Below are 21,477 nucleotides of genomic sequence, written 5' to 3'. Positions count from 1 at the left end.
TTCCAGATTAACCCCTGGCATCACATGACATCAACCATATTGGTTGGAAAATTGTAGGTAGAACCTTACATGGCAGAGTTTAGATGACAACCTGATCGGAATGACCACCGGAAGGATGTCATTACCAGACTGACACCGCACCTTGACAGAATCTAATATTTGTAGTTAATTCAGCCAAAAGAATATAAATTTTATGTTAATATTTAAATAATAACAGTAGTGAAAAATATTTGTTGGGATTAAAAATAATTTACCCTAAATAAGTAAGAAGCCTTTCTTTCATCACTACTTCTTTTTCCTTTCTTAGACATCAATAACCTTATATCCTTCCTGTCCCATCATTGCTAAAAATTTTCATCTCCAGATACTTTGATGTCGGGTCTCTGGATTTCTCAGTCTCCTCATTACTACTTTTCTTATTTATATTCACATCTAGTAATACATATTTCTTCAGCCAAACTAAATATATATCATCTTTTATCTATTTTGTTGGATCCTTCTATTAATAAATTACACCAAAGATTAAGATCATAACATCAGTTTACCTAATAACATAATTTTCCATCTCGTGTAATGATAATTGCCTACCCTAAAGAAAATATTAATTCACTTCTGTTTGATTCTATAATTTTTAACTTTCATCCATCATACTTATTTAGGGTAAATTATTTTTAATCCCAACAAATATTTTTCACTACTGTTATTATTTAAATATTAACATAAAATTTATATTATTTTGGCTGAATTAACTACACATATTAGATTCTGTCAAGGTGCGGTGTCAGTCTGGTAATGACATCCTTCCGGGGGTCATTCCGATCAGTTGTCACATAAACTCTGCCATGTAAGGTTCTACCTACAATTTTCCAACCAATATGGTTGATGTCATGTGATGCCAGGGGTTAATCTGGAAATATTTTTAACATCCTTCAAAATCAGATAACATAATGTATCCCCAACTGTTTAAAATCAATTTAAGGGTTTTTACCCGTACATTTTGGTGGCTTAAAGCATGTAAACCTGTAAGTATAACTATCTATTCACTTTTTTACCTTTGTCAAAATTTAACCTCACGTTTGTTTTACTTATAAAATTATACTTATTTTAGGTGATAACACTGATGATGGAATATTGATTCCGAAAACGTTTTGTGATACAGCCCTTTTTAGGGATTTTAAATACATATACCTTTTACAAAATAAGGTTTTTATTTTTTGTGATTTATGGTATACAGCCAGTACAGGAATTTTTCCTTGTGATATTTTTCTTTCTTTATTAAGTTGCAAAGACAATTTTTGAGTTTCGTCATAACAAAAATCACTAACAAAGTTGATTACTAGTTTGACAATTGATAACAAAAATATAGTACGTGACGGGCTTCATTAGATAGATGGATAAAATAATTAGAATATCTGTAAAATTTCACACATCCTTAATATTTATAAATTCACATAAACACTACATTCTTCACATTAATAATTAATATGTAGTGATTATTTTACATATAGATTAAGTTCATTTAAAATATATTACCTTCATTTTTTATTCGAATAGGTCTCCAATTTGGTAATATCAACTATGTCAATATGGGATTAGGTACTATTCTTCTATAACCGCACAACTTTACTGTGAAGGAAAATCCAAAAATAAGTGCTGTCTTCGTAAAGGATTTATTTAAAATGATCGTGTGTAACAGACACACTGGACAACAGATGAAACCCTTAAAATAATTGAGAATAGAAGAAATCGTCGCCAAATGTGAAAGGGAAAAAGCTAGTTTAAGAAACCTCAACAAAAAAATAAAACGAAGATGCAAGGCTGATAAACATCAATACTGTCACAATATGTAAAGTAACTGAGAGCCTCGATCAAAACAATCAGCCGAGAGATCTATTTAGAAAAGTACGCTACATAACAAGAGACTTTAAAGCCAGAACTTGGGCCATTGAAACCAAACAGGAACTCTGAGAATCAATAGAATCAATAGAAAATATATAGCAGAGACATGAAGATTAAACTGCCGAGATCGACATAAAAATAATCAACGTTAGGAACTTGTTCACCAAACTACTGAAGAAATGGAAGAAGAACCTAATATATTTGAGAATGAAATAAGACTGGCGATCAGTAAACTTATATATGGAGTATACATACTTGTCATCAAAATATTGTAGACAACCTTAATCTTAAGCTTATTACCAAGTCATTTGTATTTGAATGGTGTGGTTAAGTTTCCTGCATAGGTAGAAATTAATAAATTGTAATCTATTGTCCCTTTAATTATTATAAGTGCCTACATACCTGCTCTTCAGTATGTTCAGTCTCAAAACTGAAGGACGCCATTCAAATACAAATGACTTTGTAATAGGATTAAGATACGCTTTTTTCTCTAATAACTTGATGGTAAGTATAAACTGGATTTACCAAACGTAGATAAGGTACTCCAGAACCCTTCACCCTTCAACAAGAAAACAACACCAACTGCTGCAATGGAGTTGCTCATTGACATTACCCCTTTAGACATATATGTCAGAGAGGTGGCGCTGATGACGATGATGAGATTACGCTCAGCGGGTGCAAACCTTGATGTGGGAATGGGACAATTGAGATGTCGTTTCTGGCGGGGTGAGCTGGAGGCACTGTCCCAGCTACATGCGGGCCATGGATGCGACTCAATTAAACCTACGTTTGTCTTCGACAAACCCTACAAAATCGAAACAAAACAACATAGGGAGTCAAACGTGGCAAATGCATATTGCATCTACACCGATGACTCCAAAACGGAAGAAGGCTCAGGATGCGGAATATACTCCAGATCACTGAACCTTAGTATAAAATGGGGTATGGGCAAAAATGCCAGCGTAGTTCAAACTGAACTGGCTGGTATCGCCACAGCCGCAAAAGAGATTATTGGGAAAGGTATAGCCGGCAAAACTATAATAATCTGCACAGACAGCAGACAAGCGCTACTAACCCTGAACAGACCACGTGTCATATCGGGGCTAGTAATGGAGTGTCATGAATCACTAGCCCAAGCTTCGGATGGTAACAACATCATCCTGAGGTGGGTTAACGGACACAACGGAAATAAAGGCAACCGCATTGCTGACCAGCTAGCTAGGAAGGCAGCAGGCATAAGACTCTTAGGACCTGGTGATCTTTTTGGCTGGTCAACTGCAACAATCGCGGAAATTGTCAAATGTCACTCCCACACGCAAACCGTGAAAAGATAGGAAGAAGGGTCAGGATGTAGACTCGCCAAAATAACACTAAGGAACCTTGGGAAGTCAGCATCAGAAAAGTATTTCAGAATGACCAGGAAAAACCTACGCTTGACAGTTGGTTTCTTAACTGGCCACTGTCAACTAAGAAAACACCTCCACACACTGGGGCTAGTAGACACATCTCTATGCAGGAGGTGTGAACGAGATGACGAAACTGTCGAGCATGTCTTATGTGAATGTCCGGAGTTATGGTCAATACGAGAGTATGCGTTCGGCGAGCCTTGGCCTACACCTGCCGATATAGGGGAAATGTCACCAGGTGATTTGTCCACCTTCCTGGAAATGGCAGGATGGATGATGAACTAAGGACGACAACACTCTGGGAGGATGTACAATGGGTCAATTGTGGCCTAAGTGCTGTGGGACTTGACTCACACTCCCTACTCTACAGATACAGACAGATACAGACCCTTCACCCTTCTGATAATAGAAAAATCTAGGGAATTTAACATCACACTATATATTTGTTTTATAGATTATAGCAAAACGTTCTTCAGGGTAAAATGGGATGTAGCACAGTAGATACTAAAAGAAGGCGCACCACAACACTTAATTTCTACAGGAAGAAATAAAACGTAGATGTGACCTAGCAAAAAGCACCTAGGAAAGATCGCCAAAATATAGAAGGACTTTCAAATTTCATCAACTCTAAAAATGAGATGGATCAACTGCTTAATGTTCCCCAATACTGGCATACGGATGTGAATATTTGACCTTAATAATATAATCTTATAAAAGCATAATGCGACAAATCACGCAATCTGTCCTGGACATTTGTCGATATAGAAACATTAAATGACGTTTAATATAGAAGTCCAAGGAAGGTTTAAAAGGTGAAAAAAATGTGATGAAATTGTAAAGAAAATACTAAAAACAATAATGTTATTGTCATAGACAAAAAGTTTATAATATTAATGCCGACTGGTATATTATTTGATAAATAATTACATGATTTCAAAGTCAGTTAAATATGATATATTACCCTAGGGCGTTATTTTTAAAAATAACACCCTAGGGCCTATTAAATTTAAATAACTAGGTAATTAAATACTGTAAAGTTGACAAAAAATAACAACCTAAGTAAAACTATGGTTACCACGATTACGTTACGACTATTACTGGTAAATGTACTTATTTGAAAACTAACTAATTCAAAATCCTTTCAATTTTTTTGCATATAAAGAATATTTAGTCTGACATTAAAGGTTGAAGGCACCACGAGTATTATGGATAATAACGCTTTCGGTCAACGTATATCCCTCGGGCCATACAGCCTCGTCTATACACACCATTGACCTCAAGCGTTATTATCCTTATAGTACCCTTAGTACCTTAATAATTATAGTAATACATTCATTAATATATTATACTCCTTTAGATCTACGTCACTAAAACTACGGCTATTTTCGCGTCTATTACCTTTTTTTACGTTTCCCGTGAAATCCATGCCTTTGGCACTATGTTTGATCTAAATATGGTAATTTGGCAACAATTTAGAACTGTTTCGTTAAATTTATAATTATATATATGTACTGCATTAATGCACAAACTTGAATTTTCAAATGGTTTTATTATCGTAAATAAACAATGTTTTAATTATTTTTACTTATAAACATATTCTCTTCATAGTAATTTTCGATATTGTCAAAAACAGAGGTATTCTTGAGTAAGGAGCACATTTTTTACACACTTCCTATACAACTAATAAAATTTGATATCTGATGGGATTCATTGTATAAATCTTCTTCCTTAGACTTCTACAAATATTTCGAAATCAAAATTAGCCAAATGGGTGAGAAAAATTGGAGGGTCTCAAATAAAATTTGAGTGCCAGAAAAAATTAAGGGCATCGAAAAAAATTTGAAGGAGATGCGATAAAATATGAGGATGTCAGAAAAAATTAAGTGCAGTGACTGTAGAGTGCAGGATCTATTAATGACACAATCTGGAAGAATAAACACCTAAGACAAGACTCAAAAGCAAGAATCTATAAAGCAGCAATTACACCTATATTGACATACACGGCGGAAACAAGACCTGACACATCTAAAACGAGACGACTACTAGAAACAACAGAGATGAAAATACTCCGAAGAATATCAGGCAAAAGTCTGTTGGATAGGGAGAGAAGCGAAAACATAAGATCATGCAATGTAGAAGACATAAATGGATGGGTGACAAAACGGAAACAGGAGTGGAACGAACACATTAGTAGAATGGCAGAGGATAGGATAGTACGAATATCACGAGATAAGTCACCAAATGGACGAAGAAGTATTGGTAGACCAAGAAAAAGATGGTGCGATAACTGAAACAATTTAGGAGGCTAATACTGAAGAAGAAATAGGCTTTAAAGCCTACATACAAGAAGGAAGAAGACCGTAGAGTGCAATAATTGATCGTATCCCCCGTGGCATGGCGACGGGAAAGTCACTATAAAAAATATTATAAGTAATATAATAATAGTCTACTATTTGAGCCTTACCCTTCAAAAGAATGATTTAGTTCGCAGAAACTTGAATTTAGGAACTATGATGTTCTAGAACTATTCTAAAAATAGTCTAAGCAAAATCTACACAAACAATTTTAATAACAGTAGTACCAGTAAGTACCATTACAAAATAATACGTCTGATGGTAATTTTATAGCTAAAAACTAACTTTACCACAAACTAATAATAAATAAAATACCACCAATGATCAAATTCTGACAAGAAAATACTAAAAAAGAATACGTTTGCTAAGAAAAACCAACGTCGAAAATTACCCTAAAACTTGAAAATATAGAACTATTGTTAGATAATATCGAAACGGTGCCTAAGATCAAGAAACCCGATTTACATACAGTGGCGTAGTTAGGGTGGGGCGGAGGGGGCGGTCCGCCCCGGGTGTCACCCGTTCGGGGGTGACACCCGAGAGATCCGATCACAAAAGAATGAATCGTTAATTTGTAACTTTACTCACTTTACAATCAAAATAAAATTCTATATTAATTTGTGAACACACGAAACCGAGAAAAGTCAAGGTCAAGAGAAATTTCTTGGATTTTTTTCCCTTAAAAGTAAAAAAGCAGCTGATCGAAGTAACGAAATTCTCAAGAAGCTTGAAATTGATTTATTATTCAAAATATAGTTTTATCGGACTTTCGTTGATTTTACCAATCTTTATTTTTTGGATTTGGGGTGACACCATCGATTACCGCCCCGGGTGTCACCCATGCTAGCTACGCCACTGTTTACATATTATGATTTAGCAACTTACTTAAGCTTATACATGCGCAAATCCATCATTACAGTTATATTATTAATAATCACTAATCACTTACTATGGCAAAGAAGTATCAACACAAGCATGCAACGTAAACTCATAATTTCTACCGTGACATTGTATATATCAAAATCTGTGTCTCGACCTATTTTTAGTCTAATAATAAATCCAATGAAATATTTAAAGCAATTGTAGCAATCAAGTACACCAAGTCCTAAGAGACTTACGCCCACCGTATTGTTGTACGCTAATAAAGAACGCAATCCAATTTGTTGTTATTATTAAGATTGACAAATAGGTTGATATATCATTTTGTAGTACATAGTAAACAATTAGTCTTCACTTTAATGGACATAGGGTATTTATTCGATATTGCCTCTAATCTTTTGTGAGTATAAACAAAGAGGATATAATAATATATATTATTAGATAATTTCGCTATTACGCCATTCAATAAGAGTATGTAAGAACAGGATATTACCTCCGAATTCTATCTTACTGCATGGATTTTAATGAAATTTTTGGAGTAGCATCTACTTATCGCCTAATTCAAAGTCTACCCTATATACTATGGCGCTTTTATCATGGGGGAGGAAAAGTTTTTGGTTAAAATAACTACGGAAATGTCTAGAGAACCTAATTCTAAACAAAAACTGTTATATAATTTTTTTGGAAACTCAATACTTTTTGAGGTATTCGTGGTTAAAAATTGGTCATTTTCATTGAAACATAACACATTGTCGAACGGTTTTTTGCGAATACCTTAAAAACTATGCATCTAACTAAAAAACAATATAAAACATTTTTGTAACTTATAAAAAACAAAGAGATTCGTTCATTCACAAATATTCTAGTTATAATACAAAAAGAGATATGGTAGGTGAAGAGTTGGTTTTTTGGTGCGTTCTGAAATCGGTGTATTCAACTTGAAAAAACGGTCGATTATAGGTGTATAATGCTACCAGTACCTTTTGTAGTGCTTGGAAAGACCTTTAAAATAAGGAATACTGAATGTCGATTACATTCAAACTAAGCGAGATATGCTGCAAAAAAATTGATGACTAATGCATTTTAAGAAAAAATGAGAAATATATTTAACCCCTCATCCACAAGAATTTAAATGCATCGATTTTCTTCTACAGTCCCTTTTATTATAGTATTATTTCTATGTTCAGAAAGTTGGATGAGTTTAAAATGAATTGTTTTTGAAAAAAAATTAGATCAAATCATTGAGCGCATTTTTAAATTTTTTTTAAATTTCTTCTTTTTCTTCATGTAACTTGAAAACAATGTCAGCGAAGAAGTTAAGAGAAGAATACATATTGCTAGTAAAACATATAATGGACTCATTAAACATCTAAGATCTAACAACATCACGAGAAAAACCAAATGCAAAATATACAAAACCCTGATAAAACCGGTCCTTATATATGGATCAGAGACATGGACACTGTCGAAAAGCGATGAGAACTTATTAGGTACGTTTGAACGAAAAATCCTTAGACACATATATAAGGGGGTGAAAGAAAATGACGTATGGCGCAGAAGATATAATTTTGAACTATACGCGGCATACAACGAACCCGACGTCATAACATCCATAAAGATCGGACGTCTGCGCTGGATGGGCCATGTTGAACGAATGTTGGAGACCGAAACACCAAAACATATAATGAAGCAAACACCAGTAGGGAGAAGATCAAAGGGAAGACCCAAACTTACGATACATGGAACAAGTGGAACAAGATCTGAAAACACTTGAGATTACCCACTGGAAGAAAAAGCAACGAACAGAACAGAATGGCGGAAAATCCTAGAACAAGCCAGGACCCAAAAAGGGTTGTCGAGCTACTGATGATGATGATAAACTTGAAAACGATAAGAGATACAGTAATGAGAAACCAAAACAAAAATTTATCTAAAGAAACCCTACATTTTTGTATATCTTTTTTTCGTATCTTTTATCATTTTCGAACGACATGGAGAAAAAAGAAGATTTTTAAGAAAATTTAAAAATGCGCTCTATAATTTAATCTTATTTTTTTTTTTTTTCAAAAACCACTCATTTTAAACCTGTCCAACTTTTTGAACATAGAAATAATACTATAATAAAAGGTATTGTAGAAGAAAAACGATGCATTGAAATTCTGGTGAATGAGAGGTTAAATATACTTTCCAGTTTTCCTTAAAATACATTAGTCATCAATTTTTTTTGCACCATAACTAGCTCAGTTTGAATGTAATCGACATTTAACGGTACTCGTTTTAAAGGCCTTTTCAAGCACTACAAAAAGTATTGGTACACCTAAAATCTACCGTTCCTCTGTTATTTCAAGTTAAATATACCGATTTGAGCATGCACCAAAAACAAACTCTTTTCACCTACCATACCTCTTTTTGTGTTATAAATAATAGAAGATTTACGAAGGAACGAATTTTTTTGTTTTTTTATAAGCTAAAAAATGTTTTAAATAGTTTTTTTAGTTAGATGCATAAATTTTAAGGTATTCGCAAAAAACCGCCCGAAAAAGTATCATTTTTCAATGAAAATGGCCAATTTTCAACTACGCATAACTCAAAACGTATTGAGTTCTCAAAAAAAAGTATAGAACAGTTTTTGCTTAGAAACAGATTATGTGGCCACTTCCGTGGTTATTTTGACCAACAAATTTTCCACCCACTTGAAGGGGTGGGAACCGCCCTGAAGATAAAAAGCGCCATAGTATATAGGGTAGACTTTGTTTCTTGAGCTATTCCCTATTTACTGTGAAAATATCAAGTAAATCGATGTAGTAGGATGGAATTCGGAGCCAAATATCCTCATTGACTGCCTTATATAGAATATGATCGCACTTTATTTGAAAGAGATATAAAGTTAGTCCAGGCTGTATGCTCGCCCCTGTTGTGTAAATTATTCCGATTCGCTTTTTTTGCACAAACTTACTCAAAAAGAGGTATTTATAATAAATCCAAAGGGTGCAGGAGTAGGAGGTAGCGGGGTCGGAAAATAATTGTTACCGCAAAGAATCTAAAAAACCTAAAGGTATCTCCTGGCACACAGTCCTGGCATACAGCCTGAACTAAGTATACAGTGTGGAAACCACATGTGGAATAAAATCGGTTGTGCCCTTATTTTAACAAATTACAAAAAAATGTTGAGACTTAAAAATAACAAGAAAGAGAAAAAACGCCATGAACTTTTACATAAAAATGTGCGCTTTTTTTAAACATAAATTTTTACATGATGATTCACGCAAGTCACATAGTTCATATTCTGTATTTTTAATGAACACTCTGTATATTTTTAAAATCTCCTTTACAATCTGATATCAACGAACTCTATCATATCTCTATCATCTATAGTGGAGTCACTGAAGGTGCATATGAGCTATTACCTCCGATTTCCTTCAACCTCCATCGATTTGCATGAAAATTGGTGAGTGGTTAGAGGATATCTTAAGGAACGAAGGTGACATGGTGCCAACTTGCGCTTTTACCCTGGGGGTGGATGCCATCCCTTCTCCGGGTGAAAATTATTTTATTAAAAACAACCCCATCATTAGATAGGGGGACAAATTATATACAAAATTTGTTGTATAAAGTTATTAAAATAAATCAAAACTGTTTTGGTTATTAAAGATCAAAAATTTTAATTTTTCGTCAGAAAAATGCATGTTTTTAACCGATTTTTCATAGATAACTCAAAAACTATAAGTTTTTACAAAAAAGTTATTATTACTAAAATTAAAGCTAATACAAAATTAAATAAACTCCTTACTAAAAAACCTTTTAGTCCATGTGGTGAGACCGGTCCCGTCTGAAAAAAATTTCTGATTCGGTTTCTTTGTGGATTCCTATTCAAAAATGTCCCCTTTAAACAAATCTGAAGGGTGCCGGGCGGAATTTTTGGGCAGAAATTGTTTAAACAATTTTTTTAAACAAATACAAAAGATCATGTTTTTTGCTCTGGAACATATATTTTTAGATTTTTTGGGTCAATCTAAACAAGAAAGGTATCTTGTAATTTTTCTCAGACATTGATAGTTTTGGAGTTATAGGCGATTTAAAATCTGAAAAATGCGAAAATACACATTTCGGAGGCTTAAGAACTCATATTTAAATTAGTATTTCTGAGGTTGCCAGATACTTAGATTGAAGACTGAACATTCAGCTTCAAGATTCTGAAGAGTGATCGCGTCTAACTTTCATTTATACCGTTGTTTTTTAATTGTTAAATATGCGTGTTTATCCGATTTTTTTGCCGGTGCGGCGCGCTCCATTTCAAAAATCTATTTTCATCCGAAAAATATTTTTTCTAGATTCTTTGGGACATTCTAAATAAAATAAGTTTCTTGACATTTTTCTCAAAAGTTAATAGTTTTTAAGTTATAAGCGATTGAAAATCCGAAAAATGACAAAAAACGCATTTTCGGATTTTAAATCGCTTATAACTTTAAAATTATTAACTTTTGAGAAAAATGTCAAAAAACTTAAGTTATTTAGAATGTCCCAAAGAATCTAGAAAAAGTATTTTTCGGAGGAAAATAGGAGATTTTTGAAACGTGGCGCGCCGCACCAGCAAAAAAATCGGATAAACACGCATATTTAACAATTAAAAAACAACGGTATAAATTAAAGTTAGACGCGATCACTCTTCAGAATCTGGAAGCTGAATATTTAGTCTTCAATTTAAGTATGGCAACCTTAAAAATACTAATTTGAATATGAGTTTTTAAGTCTCGAAAATGCGTATTTTCGCATTTTTCAGATTTTAAATCGCCTATAGCTCGAAAACTATTAATTTTTGAGAAAACTTACAAGATACCTTTCTTGTTCAGAATCACCGACAAAACTCAAAAATATATGTTGCGGAGCAAAAATACGTGATCTTTTGTATTTGTTTAAAAAAATTGTTTAAACAATTTCTGCCCAAAAATTTCGCCCGGCACCCTTCAGATTTGTTTAAAGGGGACATTTTCGAATAGGAATCCACAAAGAAACCGAATCAGAAATTTTTCCAGACGGGAGCGGTCTCACCACATGGACTATTTTAATATTAACTAAAAGTGAGTTATAGGTAATTGAATGCATATTTTTTCGGCGAGTAACAAAAATCGAAGTATTCAAGCTTAAATTACGGGAAAATGATGCATTTTATAACATAAACTTATTAAACATTTGTGAAAGTATTTAGAAATATCTATCAAATGAGATACCAAACAAGTTATTAGCTTTAAAATTTATGCTCAAAAAATTTTTCAAACTTTATCTTTTAAAAAATTTTCCAAAAAATGTTATCGTTTTTTTTAATAACTCCGTTAATTTTTAAGATATCAGGTTCAACTAAAAGCGGTTTGAAAGGTAAGTCCAAAGGCTAGTAAAACGCATTGAATTTAATCTTTTAAACCCTTTACTTTTTTTTAAACTAAAGATTAAATGGCCACGGTTACATGGTTCTCGCAGCACAATTTAAGCTTTAAACGTTTCTATCTCGGTTATTTTTCACCCTACAGAAATGGTAAAACAGGTATAATATTTGATATAGAAAAAACTAAAATTTTGTTGTTTACAATTTTTTACGTATATTGAGTATTTTTATAGTCATTATCAAAAGAAAATGAAAATGACGATAATTTTAAAAATTCTGATTTTTTTAAATCATATCTTTTTTTCAAAAATATGCATTTTAAACCGGTGAAAATTGTTAAAATCATTACTTATGCTAATACAAAGAAATTTTTGTAAGGATTACTATAAATTTTAATTTTTGTGGAAATGGTGTATGTTTTATTTTTCACTTTTACTTAAAAAATTTGAAAGGGTTCTCTTAGTTTCATCATAACTTGCTTAATTTTGATGCTGTTAACTTCTTCTGGAGCTCATTTGTTAGATATTCTGAAGTACTTTGAAAAGTGCAAAATAGCAATAATTGCGAAAAAAAACCATACAAAAACAAGTATTCGCATTTTACGTTTTTCAACTATTTACGCTAAACTTAGGACCTTCATATTTTACCCAGAAAAACTTTATGATATAGTAAAACAACACTGCAAATTTCATTAAGATCGGTTTAATAGATTTTGCAATCCAGATTTCGCAAAAAAAATTCATTTTTTTTTAAATGTTGCAGGACTGAAAATAAAGCAGATAGCAAGTTGAATTTTTTTTTGCTTATAGAAGTGTACTGTACCTTTCATTTTCAATTTGCAAAATTAAAATCGATTAATTACCACGGCGTCAGGAAATTTTTTAAATAAACATTAATTTTTGGTGCTACGCGCAGGACAGCGGTGTTCGATTCACATAAGTTGATTTCCACCAAAATTTCTTCCAATCTTTATCTAATATATTGTTTTCTTACTCTATATTTTGTTGTATTTTTTCAAACTTCCACAAACATTCCACAAAAATCAAAATAATTTTATTATTGTTTGTGAAATATTATTTAAACAATTGCATATGTTTAAAAATAATCAACTTTTATTCTCGTAAGTTAAAATATATGAACAAAGAAAGTTTTTGTTAAAAAAAGTGTTATTTCAAAAGATAAAGTATGTGTTTTTATTTTGTAATAAACAAATTGATTTATTTATATCGAAATGTAATAAAAATTAAAATGTATCTATCATTATCAAAGGTCATTGGAATGCCCAATCACGGCAAACTATCCGCTGTCCTGCGCGTAGCACCAATAATTAATGTTTATTTAAAAAAAATTCCTGACGCCGTGATAGTTAATCGATTTTAATTTTGCAAATTGCAAAAGAAAGTTGCTGTACACTTCTATACGCAAAAAAATTTCAACTTGCTATCTGCTTTATTTTCAGTCCTGTAACATTTTGAAAAAATGAATTTTTTTTGCGGAAGCTGGATTGCACAATTTATTTTGCAAAATCTATAGAACCGATCTTAAAGAAATTTACAGTATTGTTTTAATGTATCATAAAGTTTTTCTGGGTGAAATATGAAGGTCCTATGTGTAGCATAAATGGTTGGAAAACGTAAAATGCGAATACTTGTATGGTTTTTTCGCAATTATTGCTATTTTGCAACAAGGGTGACTATTTTTTAAATTTTTTAACCAATTCTATATTGTAGGAAATCTAATTATGCAACTTTTATGTCAGTACAACTTTTCTCGGAAATGAATACTTTTAAAGTTATAATCAAAAAACGCAGAAAAAAATCGAATTTTTCCTTAATTTTTTGACATTTTAATTATTTAAACAATGTTCCGGACCTTTTTGAGAGGGAGGATAACTCAAATATTATTATTTGAGTTATTTTCAAGCAATTTCTGCAAAAAAATTTGAGTCACCTCTCAACGTCCAAATGTACTAATATTTTTACAGATGCGCCCTGGTCTACCTCGAAACTATGGTACATATTCGTATTCAGAGTAGTAGTAATACTGAACTTATTTCCGTAAATTATTTCTAAATTACAAATTTATTACAATATGTTGCCTCGCCTATTTAATTATAATAAGTAAATAGTTTTCATAATTTTAGCAAAACATATTTGTGACCTTGAGGTATACATAAATAAAATAAATGAATAAACAATTAAGGTCATCGGTACATAATTCGCAAATATTTTACGGCTATCCCTACTTTTTCTGTCTTTACACGGAAAATTACGTGTAGTAAAATTCACACTGGTATGGATATGTAAACATTACTAGAATGTCATTCTACTTGAAAATGTCATCATTAACTTAAAGAGATGGTTTTTTAATGTTCTTGGATAACTGTTATTTGTATAATTGCAAATTATTAATTCAGTTAATAAATGTGATAATTTTTTCATTAACTATGTATTCAGTGATTGTAATAATTTATATGTACAACAAAAACTAATACTCAATCGAGAAAAGAGGAAAAGTGTTAAAGTGATTTTTTAATAATATATTGTTACTATGGAACGCTTACAATTTTGAACATCTTTAACAACAAAATACTTGGATCACAGAATATATTTATTATCCTGATGTATTCTCTGCTTGGATCTTCCACAAATAATACACAATAAATAACTTTTTATTAAGTTCACGTCTTAAATCAATTATTTATCAAGTACACTATTATCAATATTATTTAGTCAACAACTCAAAATATTCCCGATGCCATGTCAAATATTTAAAATTGTCACTGATTGTCACTGTCTGACTGACAATATGCTGACAATATTCTATTCGACTGAGTGCGTTGTAAGACAAAGATAGATTTAGAAAATATTACCACGGACATTGTGTTCATTTTTTTCGAATCCTGAAAAAACAATAAATATTTTTGAAAAATTTAAACGCAGAATGAAAGACTAAATTATTACCGAGGGCAGAAAGTCCCTTAGAATAAATAAAAAGTTTATTTTGAATGAGATATTTGAAATTAAAAATCACACTAAATTTTCTCTTAGTTTTTCAGCCCCTGTAACTTATTAATATAAACATTATAGAAGTTCTCAGGGACTGTCGGCCCTCGCTAATAACGTAATCTTTCATTCTGCGTTTAAATTTTTCAAAAATACTTATTAGTTGTCTCAGGATTCGAAAAAAATTAATCCCCACTTGAATAGCATTGTAGCCGAAATACGTACCCACCCCCTTAAAGATTCTTGTTGGAAGGTGTGTCGCTTCAGTCTTCGATTTGGTTGTGACTTCAAGATTCATGTTCTTTGCGAAGCTGCTACAATAATTCTAAGTACTCATATGTCACATTTTTGTAATAATTTGCAACCTCTTCTTTCTTCTTCTTCATGTAACATCTCCTTTAAGAAGGTCGGCAATAATCATGGCAATTCGCACTTTCGATACCGCTGCTTTAAAAAGATCAGCAGAAGTACAGTAAACCAAGCTCTCAAATTGTTTAACTAGGAGATGCGTGTTCTTCCATGACTCCTTCTACCTCTTCTTTAACAGTTTTTATTTGAAGATAAAAAGTATTTAAATAATTAGGTAGGTAATTCCTACATACTAAGGTGCACTTAGAATGATGCGGAACATGTCGGATTTGAAATATTTCCAAAGATTTCAAATCCGATGTTCCTTTCACGTCGTTCCTCGACACTGATCCCATAGTTGAATTCCATAACTTCACACTGACTTCATGAGTGATGTAAAGGATGATTCATTTAGAGGTACAGTAAAGCCTCGATACAACGGACCTCTATTTAACGAACTTCGGATATAACGGACAAAAAATCCGATCGAATGAAAAAAAAATTGAATGCAAAAAAATATGAAAAATCGAATTCTGGAAGAAAAATTAGCAAGGAAAGGATCTCGGCACTAGTTTGTGTAAGCCGATGGATCACATGGATTGACATAATTATTGATATTGTAGCGGTTATTTACTGTAATTACTTCTAATTACAATAAAACTAGCGGTTCGTAATTTATATACGACTTTATTTTGTATTTATACAAGTTTACTTTACAAACTTTAACTTAAGACTAACTCTATTTACAAATATGTCCTATTTATATATGCGATACAGATATTCCAGAAATATCTATATATCTCCAGCTATGTCCATGTGACCGCTTGCACGTCATCGGCGCTGCATCGGCGTATCTCGAAACATCGATAGTGTTCTGTCTGTGCGGAGACGGGAGCTGGTATACGAGGGTAGGTCAATAATTATTTTGTTACACTGCTCCCCTCTTAAGATCTGAGCGTCCCGATCAGCAACTCTAGATGGCCCAGGATGGCGGAATCTACAGGATTCTCCAGCTCTGCATACACCCCTAGAAAAGAAGTAACAGTCTACTGTCTTTGAAGGGTATGACATCTTCGGGTTCATGCAACACACAGTAATCCGTACGCCAGTTTCTCTGAAGATCACTTCCAGCATGCTTCTCACAATCTTCCAATCCAGATTTTCTACTGCATGGCCTATTTTTGGTAAAGCCAAATCTTTGATGTCATAATTACACACGATTTTCTTCAAATTACATAGAGCACGCCATATGTTCTCATAGCTTGGCGTGTCCGTATAAGACTTCCTGGTCACCATATACAGCAAAGATCGAGGACCATCTTCCAATCGCAATACTCTTCCAATTTTAGGCTGCTGATTTCGTAACTCGTCCAGGCGGCCGAACTTTCTATTGAATACGGACGAGATTCCTTTAGTCATCTCGAGGTCTTGGGCAACACAGTGGGCTAGAGAGACGTTTTCTGGAACACCAAACAGATCTTGCTGAACTTCTGTGGTCACGCCGAATCTAGCACTCTTTCTTTCTGCGTAATTTGACATAAATTCCTTAAAACTTGGCTGTGCGGCATCTTTCATTTCCTGTTGGAGGACTCGGGCTTCTTCTGTTTCATTGGAGCCAGCATATGGTGCAAGACGATTTATGTGAATAACTTTTGGTTTACCGTTTGGCAACTTCTTAATTCTGTATATTACGTCATTTATTTTCTTCTTAACTTCATACGGACCTTCCCATTGTCTTTGCAGTTTAGGACACAGGCCTCGACGACGTTGTGGATTATAAAGCCAGACAAGATCACCTACTTCGAAGCTTTCATTCTTGCAGCGAGAATCATATTGATCTTTCATTCTGTCACTGGCTATCTGGATGTGTTGTCGGGCAAGTTCATGAATGTTGTTCATTCGTAACTTCAGGCGGTCTACGTATTCTTCGCCTGCAACATATTCCTCGGAAGGTATGCAGCCAAACTCTAGGTCGCAGGGCAAACGAACTTCACGACCCAACATCAGGCAGGTTGGTGTTTGACCTGTAGTTTCATTCACGGCCGAGCGGTAGGCCATCAGGAATAAATGAATGTGTTGGTCCCAATCTCGCTGATGTTCAGATACAACTTTGGACAAGTGTTTACCCATCGTTCGGTTCATCCTCTCGACCATCCCATCTGATTGAGGATGCAGGGGTGTTGTTCTGGTCTTATTGACACCAATCAATTTACAAACGTTTTGGAAAAGAGCTGACTCAAAGTTTCGCCCTTGGTCGGAGTGGATCTCCAAGGGAACACCAAATCGGCTGAAGAATTCTTTAACAAGTACCTCTGCAACGGTAGCAGCTTCTTGATTTGGTAATGCATAGGCCTCGGTCCATTTCGTAAAATAATCCATGGCTACCAGGATGTATTTATTTCCAGCATCAGTTTCTGGAAATGGACCTGCAATGTCGATTGCTACTCTTTCCATAGGACTGCCAACATTGTACTGTCTCATGGGTGCTCTCTTTTTACCAACTGGACCATTACCGGATGCACACAGTTCACATTTCTGGCACCATCTTCTTACATCATCTTTACAGTTACCCAATAGAACCGTTCTCGAACCTTTTGCAGAGTCTTCGTAATACCAAAGTGTCCACCTGATGTACCGTCATGCAACTGACGCAATACTTCTGACACTTTACTTTTAGGTACAATCAACTGAAGCTTAGATTCTGTACCATCATCGTTCTCAAAGGTTCTGTACAGAAGATCATCTTTTAGTATCAGGCAATTCCATTGGCTCCAGTAGGCCTTGACTTCCGGACTACATACACTAATGTTTTGCCAACTAGGTCTCTCACCTCGACGCATCCAATCCAATACTCTTTTTATACATGGATCGTCTTCTTGGGCTTCTTGTAACTGTTGTGGCTGCCATTGCTCATTAACGACGGTAGTTCGTCTCACAGGGCAAAGCTGTTCATCTACTTTAAGCCGGTGATTACAACTTTCACTGCATGGCCGTATCGAGGAAGCATCTGTATTTGAACCAACTCTTCCAGCCCTCTTCATGCGTCTCTTCGGCATCGTGTCACGAATCACCCTCCGTACCATTTCCACCAAACGTTCATCTTTTCTCTTATCGCCTTTTTCCACGGTTATTACTCGATTGTTTCGTGAAGCTTGGCTAGCTGCTTCGTGTTCCAAGGCAATAGCAAGTGCTTCATCTAAAACTTTCGGTCTTGCTAGTCAGTAAAGATTTCTGTAGTTCACTATCTTTCAGCCCATTGACAAAGGTATCTACCGCAATTTCTTCTAAAACGCTGTCTGGCACCTCCGGATAAGCCAACCGCACCACACGAGCCACATCTGCTTCAAATTCTTGCAGATTCTCACTTGCTCGTTGACTTCTACTTCGCAGTTGGGCTTTGTATACTTGTTGTAGATGGGCATCTCCATAGCGTTTTTCTAGACGAGTGTACAAGGTCTAGTAACAATTTTCTTGACCCTTGGGAATTGACCTTAATATATCTGCAGCATCACCTCGTAAAGCAGCAGTCAAGGAAACAGCCTTTTCTTGTTCGGTCCAATGATTGGCGGTCGCAATAGCTTCAAATTGTTTAAGGTATATGGACCAAGAGGACTTTCCATCAAATGGTGGTAATTTGAATCTCATATTATGCGACGTTTCGTCTCTCGGTAGTTCATCTTTCACCACAGGATCTAACGCTGCTGCATTAACTGATGGTTGTACTTTTGTATCGGTTATCATGCTCTCTAGTTGTTTGATCTTTTCTTCTACGGTCTCTAAACTTTTCTGCATCTTATCGAATGTTCTAGAAACTTCTTCAAATTTCTCGTCGTTCTGTCTACAAACTTCTTCAAGTTTTTCGTTGTTTTGTCTACAGACCTCTTTAAAAGTTTCGTCAATCTTTTGCGAAACACTTTCGAATTTCTCATTGTTTTGACTACATACGTCTTTAATTATTTGAGAAGTCTCATCGAATCTTTTAGCAACATTTTCGAATTTATCGTCGCTTTTTCTACAAGTTTCATCAATCTTTTGAGAAGTCTCGTCGAATCTTTTAGCAACATTTTCGAATTTATCGTCGCTTTTTCTACAAGTTTCATCAATCTTTTGAGAAGTCTCGTCGAATCTTTTAGCAACATTTTCGAATTTATCGTCGCTTTTTCTAGAAGTTTCATTGATCGTTTCAGAAACAGTTTTTAATTTCGATAAGATTACTTGTTCTGCTGACTGGAAGTGGAACGTCTCTGGGTCATCTCCGTTCTTCGTGAGGACATCCTTGAGTCGTGCTTGTAGGACTATCTTGCACCCACTGCTGTCTAATTCGTACTCTTCTAATTGTTCACGGAGCTGTTTTATGGTCAGTTCTTGTAGCAACATCTTTGGTCGGCACACACGTACTTTTCAAAATGTCTAAGTCTTTCCGAATACCGAACAATTAACGCACTCCGATTATTCCCGACGAATAAAGTTCAAAAGTCTTTTTTTCACTTTTCATTTATTTACACTCCACACCGTTAACACCACTGTAGCGGTTATTTACTGTAATTACTTCTAATTACAATAAAACTAGCGGTTCGTAATTTATATACGACTTTATTTTGTATTTATACAAGTTTACTTTACAAACTTTAACTTAAGACTAACTCTATTTACAAATATGTCCTATTTATATATGCGATACAGATATTCCAGAAATATCTATATATCTCCAGCTATGTCCATGTGACCGCTTGCACGTCATCGGCGCTGCATCGGCGTATCTCGAAACATCGATAGTGTTCTGTCTGTGCGGAGACGGGAGCTGGTATACGAGGGTAGGTCAATAATTATTTTGTTACAATATAATTATTGGCAAATCTCGTGAATCTATGAAGAGTTGTCAAAGATATAATGTATCATCTGCCCGTTTCATATTATCGCTCTAATAAGGCATGGTTCACCAAAGATATTTTAAAAAATTGGTTTTTAAAGAATTTATACCTGCAGTGAGAAAATTTCAAGAGAAGAAACTGAAAATACTGCCGATAGAGGTGAACTGTTTATTGATTTTAGACAAGACTCCTACTTATCCTCCTGAAAATATTCGTCATTCAGAAGATGGTAACTTTAATTGAATCGTTTTTCCAAAAAATACGTAGTTTATTCAACGCATGGATCAGTGAATAATTTTGGCAACCAAACGAGTATATTATAGAAAGCTTTGAGATGAAGTCGAGAAGTAAAAAAGTAGCAAACGAAACTTAATTCCTCTCTTAACTTAGAGATTTGTACACTGTATCTAAAGTACTACGGAATATATTTAAAAAAAAAATTTTGATTGATTTTAAACCTATTTTTATATAACGGACTTTCGGCTTTAACGGACATACCTTCCTCCCAATTAGTCCGTTATATCGAGGTTTTACTGTACTTTTTTTGGTGAGGATTTGTTGGGAGATGAATGGTATCATCTAAGGTTGCTTTCTTATTCAGTATTGTTTGACATTTCATCCTAGAAATACTTAACTCAGCAAAAGGTCTAGAAATTATTTAGCTGTATTACGAAAATAGGCGTTCAATGAGGAATTTGTTTCGTGCCCGTATTTGGAGAATTCGAAATGCCCATATTTGGGTTGATGAGCAACCCAAAGAGGTTCAAGTGTTGCCAATACATTCAGAAAAAACCACTGTTTGGTGTGGTTTATGGGCCGGTATCATCGTCGGTCCACGTCTTGGACCGGCCAGAATGTTACTGTGAATGGAGACCATTATCGCGCCATGATAACGGACTATTTGGTACCAGAAATTGAAATTCGTAGTTGAAGTGATATTTGGTTCCAAAAATATGGCGCCAACTGCCATACATCCCGTGAAAGCATGGCTTTACTGAGAAAACGGTTTGGTGAGCAATTTATTTCACGGTTCGGACCAGTGACTTCGCCGCCTATATCCTGTGACACACGTCTAGTCGTTTTCCTCTGGGGCTACCTCAAGTCCAAAGTCTGCATGAATAAACCGGCTACGATTGAGGCATTGGAGGCCAGTAGTATTACTCGAGTCACTGGTCAAATACCAATCGAAAAGCTCGAACGTGTCATCGAGAATTAGACCTTCAGAATGGACCGTCTTAACCGCAGTCATGGTCAACATTTGAAAGAAATTATCTTTAAGAAGTAATTGTAAATAAAACAATATAAAAAAATTTTTAAGAAACGCTTTTATTTAGT

At 34.3% G+C, this 21,477-nt stretch overlaps 1 protein-coding gene across 2 annotated transcripts in view; it reads right to left on the bottom strand.

Annotated features, from left to right (window-relative positions):
• LOC126880193 (protein numb) overlaps positions 1 to 21,477 on the bottom strand; it is a 312,580-nt gene that overhangs the window by 60,000 nt on the left and 231,103 nt on the right. The window lies entirely within an intron of this gene.

This window comes from Diabrotica virgifera, chromosome 2, assembly GCF_917563875.1.
Source record: "Diabrotica virgifera virgifera chromosome 2, PGI_DIABVI_V3a".
NCBI lineage: Eukaryota > Metazoa > Arthropoda > Insecta > Coleoptera > Chrysomelidae > Diabrotica > Diabrotica virgifera.
This window is presented reverse-complemented; position numbering and strand designations above follow the sequence as displayed.